The following is a 14,859-nucleotide window of genomic DNA, read 5'->3' as shown; positions in this document are numbered from 1 at the left end:
AGCTTGCATAATGCAGATTGACACATGCAGATTGACCTCTCACTTCACAATAGAGGATCGTTAGAGTCTTTGTTAGTTAGCTCGGTGATACTGCAACAGAAATTTCACCAACTTTCTTACAATTTTTCCAACAGTTTGAGCCCAATTATACCTTAAGTAGAATGCAGGGTTAAAATTCTAAAGTATGTGTGGTTTCCCCCTTTCATCCCAGTGATGGTTATTATACAGCACAACATAAAGGAAATGTATTGATAAGTGGGCAAAAGAGTTTTTCTTATGAATACCAATATTAAAATCTGAATTTGTCAGTAGTGTTTTTGTAATGTTGCAGGAATTAGCTACCTCTGTTTTTCATGGGCTACATATATGTAATTATTTATTTATGATTAGTGTCCCCCCCTTTTCCCAAGGATGTTCTATCATCATTTTTCCCTAGCTCTAAATATGTTGGACTTTTCTGCTTTCAGATGGAGGCGCAGACAACAGCTTTCACACTCAGTTGCTCTGAGCTCCTCATTATCGCCTCAGAAAGCGTTTCTTTCCACTGCATAGACGGGTTAACACGGCAGTTTTCTGTACGAGTGCAAGTCCGCAGGAAGTCAGATATAGTATCTAGATCAGTTGGCCTCCCTCTGACGCTCGGATAAGACTCGTGCCTGGCTCAGGTTTACTGCCATCTTGGCATCCTCTAGCAGGATTTCCACCAGGATTCAGGCTGGTAATCTGGACTGAAAATGGTAAACGTGCTTGTTTTGACGTGGCTGGACGATTATGGTTATTACACCTGATGATGCGTCTCCCACAGCTGCAGGAGGAACGGTTGGGTGTGGTTACATCGTTCTTCACCACAAGAGATTTTATCGTGCCTGTGTGTCAGCATTTCTAGATTCTAGTATTTCGTTCTTTTTTTGGTTACTTGCAGCGGTTTGCGTCGTCTTCCCTGCACACGTATGGTTTCAGGAGCTGCAGGCTCGGCCAGAAGGGAAAAAATAAAAAAGTTCTTATCTGATGGAAAAGAAACGACAACAATGTGCACTACTTTCTGCTCCCCTGAGAGGAGTTCAGGAACAAAGCACTTTGACTGAACTCCTCTGGTAGATCCTGCGCCTTTCTTTCTTTTAAAGTTTTCGCACAAAGGAATTACCCCAAAGATAGCTAGGATTTCAGGAAGCTCGGTAAAGGGAGAACCCCAGGAGTAAAGCGTGGAGCCTGAACCTGTTTTACATTGTGAGACGTGTGGGAACACCCTGCTGGGAGACAGATCTCAGATACGTGGAACAGACAGGAAATGGATTATTGATGGAAACCATTTAGGTCCATCTTGTAGAAATAGTGACCATTTAGAACCATGTTTTGGTAAAAGCATGGATGTTTTTTATGATGCAACTTTTAAAAGTCATGAATTGTTATCACAAAATGTGAGGCTGTGGGGTTACGGAAGGTAGTAACGTTTCTTTTCCGTTATTTTTACAGATGAACATCTGGTCTGTTGTAGCTCTACTAACCATGTCAAGATGTTTTTTTTCTACCTATTTATTTCAAATAGAGTGGTGTCATAAACCCTTGTATTGTGTGCCACTTGTTATACTGGATTTACTAATAAATAGTGCAAATACAACCTGTTCAGCTTGTTTTAATTTCCCCATTTATTTATTCCACATTTGGGCTTTGAGTCAGGAGAGACTGACTCCACAGTAGAACAAATTAAAAACGAACAGCAGAAAATGATTTAGAAAAATTCATGTTCATTAATTGGTACCAGACTAAAGTTTATGATGAAGCACCAGGTCAGTCAGAAACACTTTTTAGATGTTTTATTTCACAGAGTTTCATTTGTCCAGGATAAAAAGTTCATGTGGCCAAGAATGTCCACCTTGCAGTTTTTAAACGTTCTGCAGGTACTTTGCTTTTCCTTCAAAGTTTATTTTTGGACTTGGCACACGTTTAATTGTTTCCCCTAATCAAGCCATTTTTATTTTATTGTAAGTGATTTTGGAACTCGGGGTCAAAGTATTTTTCACTTAAGTCATCAACGACCCAACAATTAGGATATTTAGGCTATTTTTATTTATGTTGCCTTGAAGCAAGAGCATAGTTCTTTAGCTTCATTAAGTTAAAAAAAAGAGTCAATTTAAACTTATTTTCAACAAAAAGGTGATTTTGTTTTAAAGAGCTATTAGCTGAAAACATGCAGTTAATTAGCTGAAGGGTGGTCAGGGTTTCATTTAGTTCTTTATTTTTTTAAGTTGTTGGAAATCTTGTTTTTTCCTTGTCCATTTTTTGTGTCTTTTTAAAAACATAACTGGCACCAAACAGCAAAGTATCTAGTCTTTCAGCTGATGCTGAGGAAACCGCCATCATCCAAAAGAAAAATATTGAAAGACCTCCAAAAACCCTGAAGAATGCTGATCAAAATCATTTTTAAATGCACTGCCTGGCCAAAAAAAGTTTTTTTTTTAAAGTTGCCACCTGGATTTAACTAAGCAAATAAGTATGAGCCTCCTATTGGATAATTACTGCATGGGTGATTATCTTTCAGCTGCAACAAGTTATTTAACCCCAACTGGTGCAATGAGTTGATTCTCATTTCTCAACAATGTTGAAAGACACATGGCGTGGTCGTGGAAAAGATGTCAGTCTGTTTGAGAAGGGTCAAATCATTGGCATCCTTCAAGCAGAGAAAACATCTAAGGAGATTGCAGAAACTACTAAAATTGGGTTAAGAACTGTCGAACGTATTATTAAAAACTGGAAGGATAGTGGGGACCCATCGTCTTCGAGGAAGAAATGTGGCCGGAAAAAAATTCTAAATGATCGTGATCGGTGATCACTTAACTGTTTGGTGAAATCAAATGGAAGAAAAACAACAGTAGCACTCAGGGCTGTGTTTAATAGTGAAAGTAAGAACATTTCCACACGCACAATGTGAAGGAACTCGTGGGATTGGGACTGAACAGCTGTGTAGCCTTAAGAAAACCACTAATCAGTGAGGCTAACTGTAAAAGAAAAAGTTTCAATTTGCTAGGGAGCATAAAGATTGGACTCTAGAGCCGTAGAAGAAGGTCATGTGGTCTGATGAGTCCAGATTTACACTGTTCCAGAGTGATGGATCAAGGTAAGAAGCGAGGCAGGTGAAGTGGTGCACCCATCGTGCCTAGTCATCAATGCAAGACCTTGGTGAAAAATTAATGCAACACTGGATGGAAATAGATCTTGTGACATTATAGAAGCTTATTGAAACAATGCCACAGAGAATGCATGCAGTAATAAAAGCTAAAGGCGGTCCAACGAAATATTAGTGCGTGACCTTTTGTTTTTTGGCCAGGCAGTGTATGACAAGATTATCATTTTACAGTGAACATGTACTGAAGCTTGGATAAGCATTAACTATAGTTTTAGCTTCCCACAGTAAATAAAGTATGATAAGCTGAAAAATGCTCCAAACTTAATAAACAACACAACGGTACTTCTAGCTATTTAACTTTCAATAATGCATAAATGTGCCACAAGGCTCAGTTTTAGGACCCACTCTCTTTACAATTTATATATGGTAAGTAATTCCGGTCAAAATATTCCTGATGCGTCCTTACATCTATGCTGATGATGATAGTTGTTTGTTGCCGAGCTAACAGAGTTACCAAGGTTTTCCAGCTTCTAGTCTGCATTCGACATCATTCAGTCAGATTTGTTCCATCTGGTGCTAAATGCTGTCAAAACCAAAGGCATGTGGTTTTCAAACAGAACGTTTGTACCAGCAGTTCTTCCTCTGGTCTCATCCATGCTTGGTGTTCCTATTGAATTAGTAAATTCTTACAAACACTTGGGAATTTCAATTGATGCACATCTCTCTTTTAAGCCGCATGTTGAAAACTTGATAAAGAAGCTGAAATTAAAACCGGGTTTCTTTTTCATAAATAGATCTTGTTTAACTCTGAATACCAGAAAACGCCTTGAAGCTGCTACTTTCCTCCCCTCCATCGAGTATGGTGACATTTACATGAATGCTCCTGCAAGCACCTTGCAGATGTTGGATGTGGTCTACCATGGGGCACTAAGATTCGTAACTGGTTGTAACTACCGTACCCGTCACTGCACTCTGTATTCACTGGTTAACTGGTCATCATTATCTATAGGCTCACACTGGTTCATGTTCATCTATAAATTACTCCTTGGTCTGCTACTTTCTTATATCTCCTCCCACGTCACATCATCAGTGCAGTTACTGCGTGCACTCTCAGGACATCATTACCTGCAGCGTTCCCTCAGTGTGGACTGAACTTGGTAAAAAGGCCTTTTCCTACTCGGCTCCTGCACCTGGAACATCTTGCGACAGGAGCTGAAGCTGTCCACCTTGATTTCTTTAAAGGGGTTTGAAACAATTGATAATGTCAATAGAAACGTCAAAGCAGATCTGTTCTTCTATCCTGATGCATGCTCAGATATGATTTTGTTTTTAGTATTTTCCTTGTTTTATAAGGCATCTTGATTTTATTGTTTTACAACACTACTTCTTATTTTAATTGCATTTTATTGTTGTTTATTGTCATCTTTATATGTTGTCGGTCTAAAACAGGTCTCTTGAAAATGAGTCCTCGTGACTCAGTGAGACTAACTTGTAGAAATTATATGAATGAATAAATGTTCTGCTAACAGAAACGACAAGAAGTCAACAACCCTTTATTTAATTTCCAAAAGCAATGTCTTTGTTTTACTGGCACAAAAAAAATTACATTAAAAAAAAGGTTTTTATTAACCACAACGACATTCAAGAAAAAAGGTAATAAAAATCTGTTGTTCCTGTTTTGATGTCCTCACAAAACATTATAGAAAAATGCACAAGATGGTGCTGTTGCACTTGGTCCAGAAGACCAGGACCTCGTCTCTTGATTAGATCTGGTTTTATTAATTCACTGCTGTGACGACATGTCAGACTGAACACAGGAATCAAATTAGACGACACAAAAAATATCAATCCTGCCCTGAAAATAAATAATAAAAAAAAAAAAGTAAAAATAGATTTTTAAAAAGTCTACGGGCACGTTTTTTACTTTTTTTATTTTTATTTTTTTAACCAATATCTTGTAGTTTCAGTTATCTACAAACAAAACTTTCCACATTTCATCCTGCCAGGACAAACACAGATCTGACGTGATGATCTGCACACCACGAGAGTTGAAAATGCCTCCAACAAACCAAAACATTCACTCCATAGCCAATAACTACAGTTCAGCCACTCTTCATGTGATCTGGCTGAGATTGTGGCTCGGCTGTGCAGCAGTTTGTGTCCAACTTTAAAATGTCTGAGTCAAAAACAGAATAATTATGCTCTGGATTGGGCAACAAGTCTTCTCAAATCAAATAAACTAAATAAAAAGCTGCTTTTAGTAAGACGCTTTAAGTCAGAGGAGTTTCATCAGTTTTTATCATGTTTTTGGCGCAAACTAAGTCCATTTTCTTGCCATATTTTCTAGCAGCCATTATTAAACGTGATGAGTGTGCAAAATTGCAGCTTTAATCCGTGCAATAAGACACTGTTTAATCCGTCAAAATACGTCAGCATCAACGTGTGGCATGGAGGCTGCGCAGCTGCAGAAAGAAAAGCTTTGCAGAGAGTGGTGAAGGCTGCACAGAAGTCTGTTGGAGTCAGCCTCCCCACCATCACAGACATCTACACCTCCAGATGCAAGAAGAGGGCCACCTGCATCATGAAGGACCCCACTCACCCAGCGCACACACTTTGCCCCGCTCCCCTCAGGATGGAGGTTAAGGAGCATTATGTGTAGAACCACTAGACTGAGGAACAGCTTCTACCCTGAGGCTGTTAGACTCATGAATCTCTAACCAGAATAATCACTGTGAAAAATCACATCATGTTGCTGCTGATCGGTTTCATGTTGCTGCTGATCTGGTTCATGTTGCTGTGTTCATGCGTGCTCATCTGCTCGCAGACTTGTGTTTGTGCTGCTGTTCGGCGTATTGTTTTTATGTTACTAGTGCTTAGCGTATTTTTAGTTGATGTTTTTCTTAGTTAGTTGATAGTTGTTTATTGCCGAGCTAGCAGAGTTACCAAGGTTTTCCAGCTTCTAGTCTGCATTCGACATCATTCAGTCCGATTTGTTCCATCTAGTGCTAAATGCTGTCAAAACCAAAGGCATGTGGTTTTCAAACAGAATGTTTGTACCAGCAGTTCTTCCTCTGGTCTCATCCATGCTTGGTGTTCCTATTGAATTAGTAAATTCTTACAAACACTTGGGAATTTCAATTGATGCACATCTCTCTTTTAAGCCGCATGTTGAAAACTTGATAAAGAAGCTGAAATTAAAACCGGGTTTCTTTTTCATAAATAGATCTTGTTCAACTCTGAATACCAGAAAACGCCTTGAAACTGCTACTTTCCTCCCCTCCATCGAGTATGGTGACATTTACATGAACGCTCCTGCAAGCACCTTGCCGATGTTGGATGTGGTCTACCATGGGGCACTAAGATTCGTAACTGGTTGTAACTACCGTACCCATCACTGCACTCTGTATTCACTGGTTAACTGGTCATTATCTATTGGCTCACACTGGTTCATGTTCATCTTAGATCTTATTACAGTTTTTCTTTTCCATTTTATGCTTTTGTTGGATGTAACTGGGACCATGTCTACACAATTTCGTACCACCACATGCACCACATGTGGTGCGAATAACAAAGAAATTCTGACTCAAATGTCTTTAAAGAAACGGCCGACAATTACATGAAGCAGTGACATTTAAGGACCAGTCTGTGTTAAAAGCAAATAAATACAAATATTGGCTTTACTTCCTCTTCTGCAGCAGCAGAAAAATGCTTTATTCTTTAGTCTAAACTTATGACCATTGACTTCAGAAAAATCTGCATTCCACAAGAAAACCAAACGATGACTTGACGCCAACAAATACATTTGTACATCTGAACCTCCGATTCTGCTCCGATTGTTGTACAGTGTAGGTTAGTTTTTTCAAGTTTTCTAGTTCGGTATAGAAGCCCCAAAAATAGTGCCGTGGACCAATGTTAAGGTCCAAACCTTTCTCTCTTTATTGGCAGATCAGAGGATTCAGCGCGAGATGGAGGGCACTATAAAAAAAACAAGCAATTTTACCGCAAGACATCGGAGATGGTGGCATGGTTACAACAGGCCTTTAAGCATTGCCAAGATAAGCTAAAATAACTGAAGTCAGATTACAGTTACGATGACCACCACAGAGTGGGGAAACGACTCACAGGGGCGATTCACCCACATCTGAGAAGAACTGAGAACTGACCAGAGTCACGCTCATCAATGGGAAAACGGCTAGACGACCGGAAGTCAGAAGTTTACATCACAACGTTTGAGTGTCCCCTAGTGGTGGGGTGCAGTACAAGTTTTAAACCCCGCCCCTTCAAATAACTGCCATTTCCCTGAGTAAACACCTGAGGTCTTGTGGAAAGGTCAGTATAATAAAATACACAAACATAAATCAATTAACTGGTTTTGATAAACCTTAAATGATAATTTAATTTTTATTGTGCACCAGGGGGCTATCATCAAAAATCAAAGCCGGTGTATTGCAGGGCTTCTCTCTGCAGAAGAGAAGCCAGAGCACAGACAGGTCCGAGCAGAGAAACCGTGGGCCAGCACAAGAATAACTCTAGAATCTAAAAAGTGTGCTGTTAAAAATGAATCACTAGAAATGAAAAAAAAAAACATCATGAACAACGATGAGTCCAGCTACAGGCAGGAGGTGGAACACTGGAGAGCTGGTGCAGGAAGAACAACCTTCACATCATTGTGAAGAAGATGATTGTGGACTTCAGAAGGAGCGAACACACCTACACCCCACCCCAACATGGCAGGATCTGCAGTGGAAGTGGTCTCCAACTACAAGTACTTGGGTGTGCACCTGAATGACAACCTCAGCTGGAGCAACAACACCACCAGCCTGATCAAGAAAGCTCATCAGAGACTCTACTTCCTCAGGCGGCTGAGACGAGCTGGTCTGGGAAGCTCAGTCCTCACCTCCTTCTACAGGTGTGCAGTGGAGAGCATCCTGTGCTCCAGCATCAACGTGTGGCATGGAGGCTGCACAGCTGCAGAAAGAAAGGCTTTGCAGAGAGTGGTGAAGGCTGCACAGAAGTCTGTTGGAGTCAGTCTCCCCACCATCACAGACATCTACACCTCCAGATGCAGGAAGAGGGCCACCTGCATCACGAAGGACCCCACTCACCCAGCACACACACTTTTTGTCCCGCTCCCCTCAGGAAGGAGGTTGAGGAGCATTAAGTGTAGAACCACTAGACTGAGGAACAGCTTCTACCCTGAGGCTGTTAAGACTCATGAATCTCTAACCAGGATAATCACTGTGAAAAAAAAAATCACTATAATGCCACTTTAATTGGTGATATGCTGATTATTTCATGCTGCTGTATTAATTTGTATCCATCTGCTCACACACTCATGTTTGTGCTGCTGTTGTTGGGCCATGGTGTTTTGCATTATTAGCGTTTAGCTTATTTCTTAGATCCTTATTTACCATTTCTTTTTACACTTTATATTTGTGCTATTGTTGGATGCAACTGGGATCCTGAGTAAATAATTTCGTTCAACCTTATCTACCACATGTGGTGAAATGACAAACCTACTTGAACTTAGATAGGACTTTCTCTGGGTCACAATTTTTGACTCTGGTTCTCCAGCTGAGAATCCCTAAAATCTTTTTCTTTCAACTTTTCCCTCTTCAGATGTCTCCACAGCGAGTCCTCCTCCTCCATCTCACTCTGTCCTCTGCATCCTCTGTCCTCACTCCAACTCCCTCCATGTCCTCTCTAACTGCATCCATATATCTCCCCATTGTCTTTTTCCTGGCAGCTGCATTTCTAACGTCCTTCTACCAATATACCCACCGTCCCTCCTCTGGACACGTCCAAACCATTTCAGTCTGGCCTCTCTAACTTTATGTCCCAGTTGTTCAACCTGTGCTGTTCCTCTCATGATCTCATTCCTAATCTTATCCATCTTTGTCACTCCTAAGGAGAACCTCAACATCTTCAATTCTGCTTTCATTTCTGAGGACTCGAAAATATGGAATAAAACAAATTACAGTAAACTCTCAGAAAGAAGGTTTGATCTGGACCTTCCTTTTTGTCCAAATTCAATGTAAGCTTGAAAGTCTTTTCAGTACAAACGCACCGTTGCCGCTTTGCTCAGGAGGAACGTCCCGCAGCACCTTTTCAACACACAGACGCGTGTCTCCCCCCCCCCCCCATTCACCGCCCGCTGTATTTACACACACTTAAAAACACTGTCGCACAGCCTGACTAACTGACACGAGTTATCATTACACAAAGCGCTCTGTTCCATAATTTATAGCGATCCCTGTCCCAGTCATGTGGAGTTCTCCCAAAATAAATTCAAGTAAACACTTGTGCGACAAAGAGGCACTCAAAGTGGCCTGGTATGCATAAACAGTATGAACAGTGTGACAGTGTAATCCCAACCTTACACCCCCCTGGATCCAACACACACACAGAGCTTGGAAATAAGCCTAACCCTCCTACCTCACCCTCTGCACTGATGCCCCCCATCATGGACTCTAATCCATCTGCCACCGTGGTTTTGGCGTTTATTTAGCTAATTTTACCTTTTCAGTTTTCAGCCGTGTGTTGGACTTGCGACCCGTCCAGGGTCTACCTCGCTGGAGATTGGCACCAACTCCCCAACCACCCTGCAGGGAAAAGTGGGTTAGAAGATTCGTGGATGAAATAATTCAGTTTCAGCCGTTATTCAGCACTCTGCATTTTCCTAAAGCATGCCAACGGCTTCAGTTAATTTTTAAAAGACGTGAATGGCAGCCACTGATTGAGATTTGTTTTATCTGTTTGTGTTTGGACTCCTCTCTGTCCGGAGGCTCGTCACCAAACTGGGCCGGTTGGGTTTAAACGTCTGGGATAGTTGCTATTCGATTTCAAAGGGAATGTTTAGAAACCTGAGCCGACCCTCCAGCGAACATACCTACACCCACATCTCCCTCTAAATCACTCCACTGGAGCAGTGTAAACAAACTTCAGTTTGCTCTCTGATATTGAGAGGTTAAGACAAGCGGCGATCCTCCACTATGACAACACGGCCTCAGACAGACGATGTCATCCGTCTTACCTCACTCTCCATCCATCACATCGCCGGAGTCGACATGTCTGACAGTCCCACTCTCGCTTTTCTCATTGGCACAGGCCCCCACATCTGTCACATTTTCCTGCCAGCTTTCTTTTATTACACCAGCCGAACACCGCCTCTTTTGCTCGGAGACCGTGGACACCTGAGGGGTAAGCAGACACAGAGAGGTCCCACTGATTGGTCACGGTATCTGATGTCATCCCGGCTCTGTGTACACTTTTCAGCTACCTGTACAAATGTGAATCACCTAAAACTTCTACTTGGGTGCCAAACACATTTGGGGTTTCCAATAAAAAGTATATGTGGCACTAATTATAAACTGAGACGTCAGAAAGCATGTCGGCAGTAAAAACCGTCAAGTTATTTTCACTACACAAAACAGATGATTTGCTGTCACACAAAAAGATCGAAAGCTTGTAGACAAAGATCACTACTGTATTGTAGACGTGAATCAGCTAAGAAGCTCTGCATAGAAGGTTGAAGCCAGATGCAGACAGACACGAGGAAACTCGAGGGGTAAAAGATAAAAGAGAACTTGGTTATTAACAAAAACCCAAAAGCTGACAAGGCAGCAAAACTTACAAAAAATGAATGGTACTTGGAGACATGGAGGAAACCGAGCATGTAGGCTTGGAAGCACAATCCACAGACGAGGGACAAACAGCGTAAGATGTTATTTGAAGCGACACTAACGAGACGATATGACAAACACCTGGAGTGATTAGGATTGAGAACAGGTGAAGGCGGCAGACTCCGTCAGCCTTTTCAGTACTTTTCCTTGTGCTGAAAAGGCTGACGGAGGGAAAAATGAGAAATGACACAGGAGAAAATAAAACACAAGTAACAAATATAAATACAGAAAAACTAAACATTTAGTAAAAAAAAATAAAATTGAAGCATAAAATTAAGAGTCATCCAGGTTTCATAGACTTTAAGACATGCTTCTAATCCTATTCACTGACTGGTTCTGTTGGGCTACATGGATAATGTAACAAAGTTTCTTTTTTTTCCACTTTAATTTTTATTAACATTTTCAATAGTAAATAACATTCCAAGGATATATCACATACATTTTCCAGATTATGGTAGCCTAAGCACGCCTCTCTTTACAATAATAATTCCCCAAAAACAACAATAAAGAGGTACACACACTCATACAACAATAACTATGAAAAAAAAGTCTATAAAATAATAATAATAATAATAAAATAAATCTCGGTCATAGGTGTCTATGGTCTAAAAAGCCATTAACAGTGGATAATGTAACAAAGTTGCATTAGCAAAAGGAAATGCATTTTTCCACACGTTATCCTGATGCATGCTCAATAATCCAGGTAGAAAAATCTAAAAAAGTTAAATCTGGTCCTCTGGACATTCAAAAAAACAAAACAAAGCAAAAAAAAAAAAAATGTAGAAACGTTTCGTCTTTCATCCGAAAGACTTCTTCAGCCTGAGGTGCTGTATTCAGCTCAGTCTTATAAATAGCACCTTCTCAGAGTGGATCAACCAGTTTTGCTGCTGACAACCAAAACCAGCTGCTCACATGGTCAAGAAGCCTAACGATGGATCATTTGCACACTAGTAAACAGCCATCAGTGTGCTAACGTGGCACTAAGCTAGCGCTCAAAACAGATGTGTCTCCCCCTCCTCCCCCGTTAGTGCCCTGCCGATTCAGATGACCTCCGGGAAACACTGCATACTGTGTGGCGAGTTGTTGTAGGTAACCAGGAAAACCTGGAGTGGATTTTAAGTTGTATGAGTACAATAGTCCCTCATTTATCACAGGGGAGCCGTACCCTGAAGCCCCGTGATACATGAAAAACCGCCAAGTAGGAATAGTAGTACAAGTAATTAGTAGTAGTTTATTTTAGAATTTATATATATACTGTATGTGTGTGTGTGTGTGTGTGTGTGTGTGTATGTATAGGCATTTTAAACCCTTCCACACTTGCAATATTCTAAATGATGTTTCTAAACTCTAAATGCTCTAAAAGAGCACAGGATGTCATGATCTCAGCTCTCTGCCTCTAGTTGCTCTCAGCCATCAGCTAATGCTCTCAGCCACGCCCACTTCTCCACTGCAGAGCAGAGATATGACAAGCTGCAGGAGGAAGCTTCTCCTGCAGCTGTGGGCTGCACACAGGTGCAGCAGGTGCTAAACAATTTAAAATAATTTACTTTAAATAAACATTCCATGCCGATCATGCAGCTCATCCATCAATCAGCCAATTGTGTGTCATGTCCAATCTTACCTTGAAAAACCGCGATAGAGCGAGTCTGCAAAGTCCTCTTGGACTATGGTCTAAAATTTAGGGGTGCATCTCCTTAACCCCCCACAAATAGAAAAAATCTAATTAATCTACAACTTTATAAGCTCATCAGACTACTAGAATCATTTTAAAGATCTCAACCTTGGCAGACATGAATTTAAACACAGCAATGAAGACTTCTGGTCCTTCCTGTCCACTGTTGGTCCTGTAGGGACCACCATCTGTGCTGCTGCTCCAGGACACTAAGACTTCTCAGTCCAGACTATAATTTGTGGTTCGATAAGGAAAGTGACATCATTCTTGTCTTTTTAAAGAAAACCTTTACTTTGTCCTTTTCATTCAACCTTTATTTAGACAGGTAAATCCCATTGAGCCTCGAGGACTCATTTACAAGAGAGACTTTACCATCGTTAGACGTCTAGTTTGCACATTTTAAGTTCTTCCAGTAAACTGTCTGTAATTACTGCTCACTGCACGGTCTCTTATTGTACTGAAGAGTCTTGCTTCCTTCAGAGATACTTCTGAATCTGATCAAATCCTGGAACAGATTAAAAACTAGTGAACAGATGAGAACAGAAAATCATTTCTGGGATGTTTACCAGGACAAACACCCAACAGTCTTCACAAACTTATTGTTTCATAAAGTGTCAAAGTCAGGCATCTTAAATCAATACTTTCAGGTTGTAACGCATTAAGAGCCAGTGTGTAAAGGTCTGGAGAGTTATCGACTGAGGCAGTTTTTGACATGAAACCCATTCCCTCTCCCACTGAGGAGTTTCTTTTGACACCCACAGGGCAGGAATCAGGAGGAATCTCGCTCTGCTGTGAAGCCGACGTAACAAAGTCAGACTGTATCGAGCAGACTCAAGAGGCCAGCGGGACGTTTGCCCTTCTGATCCTTGTATAATCTGCCCCGGGGAGGACACAGCTCCTCTCCTTACCACCATCAAAGGCAGCCACACTTAACGTTCAGCCTCACATCCTGATCTGATTGAGTGAAGAGAAAATAATGATTATTCACCAGACAAAGCAGAGTAAACATTTGAAACTAAGCTAAGATGTTTCACACCGCAACAAAAAGGCAACTTGACTCAAACACCACCGGTTTAATTTTGTGCTGATTCAGCGAGCAGGCTGGTTTCCTGTTTGTTTTCCCCTTACGTTTCTGCAATTTAACTGCTTCTGACTTCGTCCTGTTTTAGATGTTCATACATCAAAACTGAACTTTCATGCACGTCAAAAGATTTAGGTTTATTTACAAACATTTTCCTATAGAAATAAATTAAAATCTCAACAAAAAAAAAAAAACGTCTTCTTTGAAATCTTTTTCAGTATACTTAACCTTTTTGTTTGTCTTCTTATGCCACTTTTAGCATTTAAGTAGCATTTTGTCATTTTTGGATAGCCTTTTGCTACATTTATGTTTTAGCTTCCAATCTGCAACTTTTAGCTGTGAGCTGGCTTTTTGACATTTTTTTTGGTTGTAATTTTTCTTTTCAATACGTTTGTATAGCCTACTGCTAAATTGATCTTTTAACTGGCCTTTTGAAACATTTAGTTTTTAGCTTCCAAGCTGCAACATTTAGCTTTTAGCTAGTTTTCTCCTTTTAGCTAGTGTCCTACTCCATTTAGCTTTTAGCTAGTGTTTAATACTTTTTAGCTTTTAGCTAGTAATTAACGCCTTTTAGTTTTTAGCTAGTGTTCTTCTCCATTTAGCTTTTAGCTAGTGTTGAACTCCTTTTAACTAGTGTTTAACACATTTTAGATTTTAGCTAGTGTTCTTCTCATTTTAGCTTTTTGCTAGTGTTTATCTCATTTTAGCTTTGAGCTAGTGTTTAACGCTTTTTAGTTTTTAGCTAGTGTTCTCCTTTTGGATTTTAGCTAGTGTCTAACTCCTTTGAGCTTTTAGCTAATGTTTAATGCCTTTTAGTTTTTAGCCAATGTTCTTTTCCTTTTAGCTTTTAATTAGTGTTCAACACCTTTTAGCTAGTTTAACACTTTTTAGATTTTAGCTTGTTATACTCCATTTAGCTTTTAGCTAGTGTTTAACTCCTTTTAGCTTTTAGCCAGTGTCAACTCCTTTTAGCATTTGGCTAGTGTTCTTGTCCTTTCAACTAGTGTTTAACTCCTTTTAGTTTTTAGCTAGTATTTAACTCATTTTAGCTGTTAGATAGTTTTTAACACTTTGAGCTAGTGTTTAACTCCTTTTAGCATTTAGCTATTGTTCTTGTCCTTTTAGCTTTTAGCTAGGGTTCAACTCCTTTTAGTTAGTGTTCTCCTTTTAGCTAGTGTTCAACTTCTTTTAGCTTGTGTTTAACACCTTTTAGCTTCTAGCTAATGTTCTCCTTTTAGCTAGTGTTGAACTCTTTTTTGCTTTTAGCTAGTGTTTGACTCCTTTTAGCTAATGTTTGACT

This window comes from Nematolebias whitei, chromosome 15, assembly GCF_014905685.2.
Source record: "Nematolebias whitei isolate Nwh7 chromosome 15, NemWhi1, whole genome shotgun sequence".
NCBI classification, from domain to species: domain Eukaryota; kingdom Metazoa; phylum Chordata; class Actinopteri; order Cyprinodontiformes; family Rivulidae; genus Nematolebias; species Nematolebias whitei.
Note: the sequence above shows the minus strand (reverse complement) of the source record.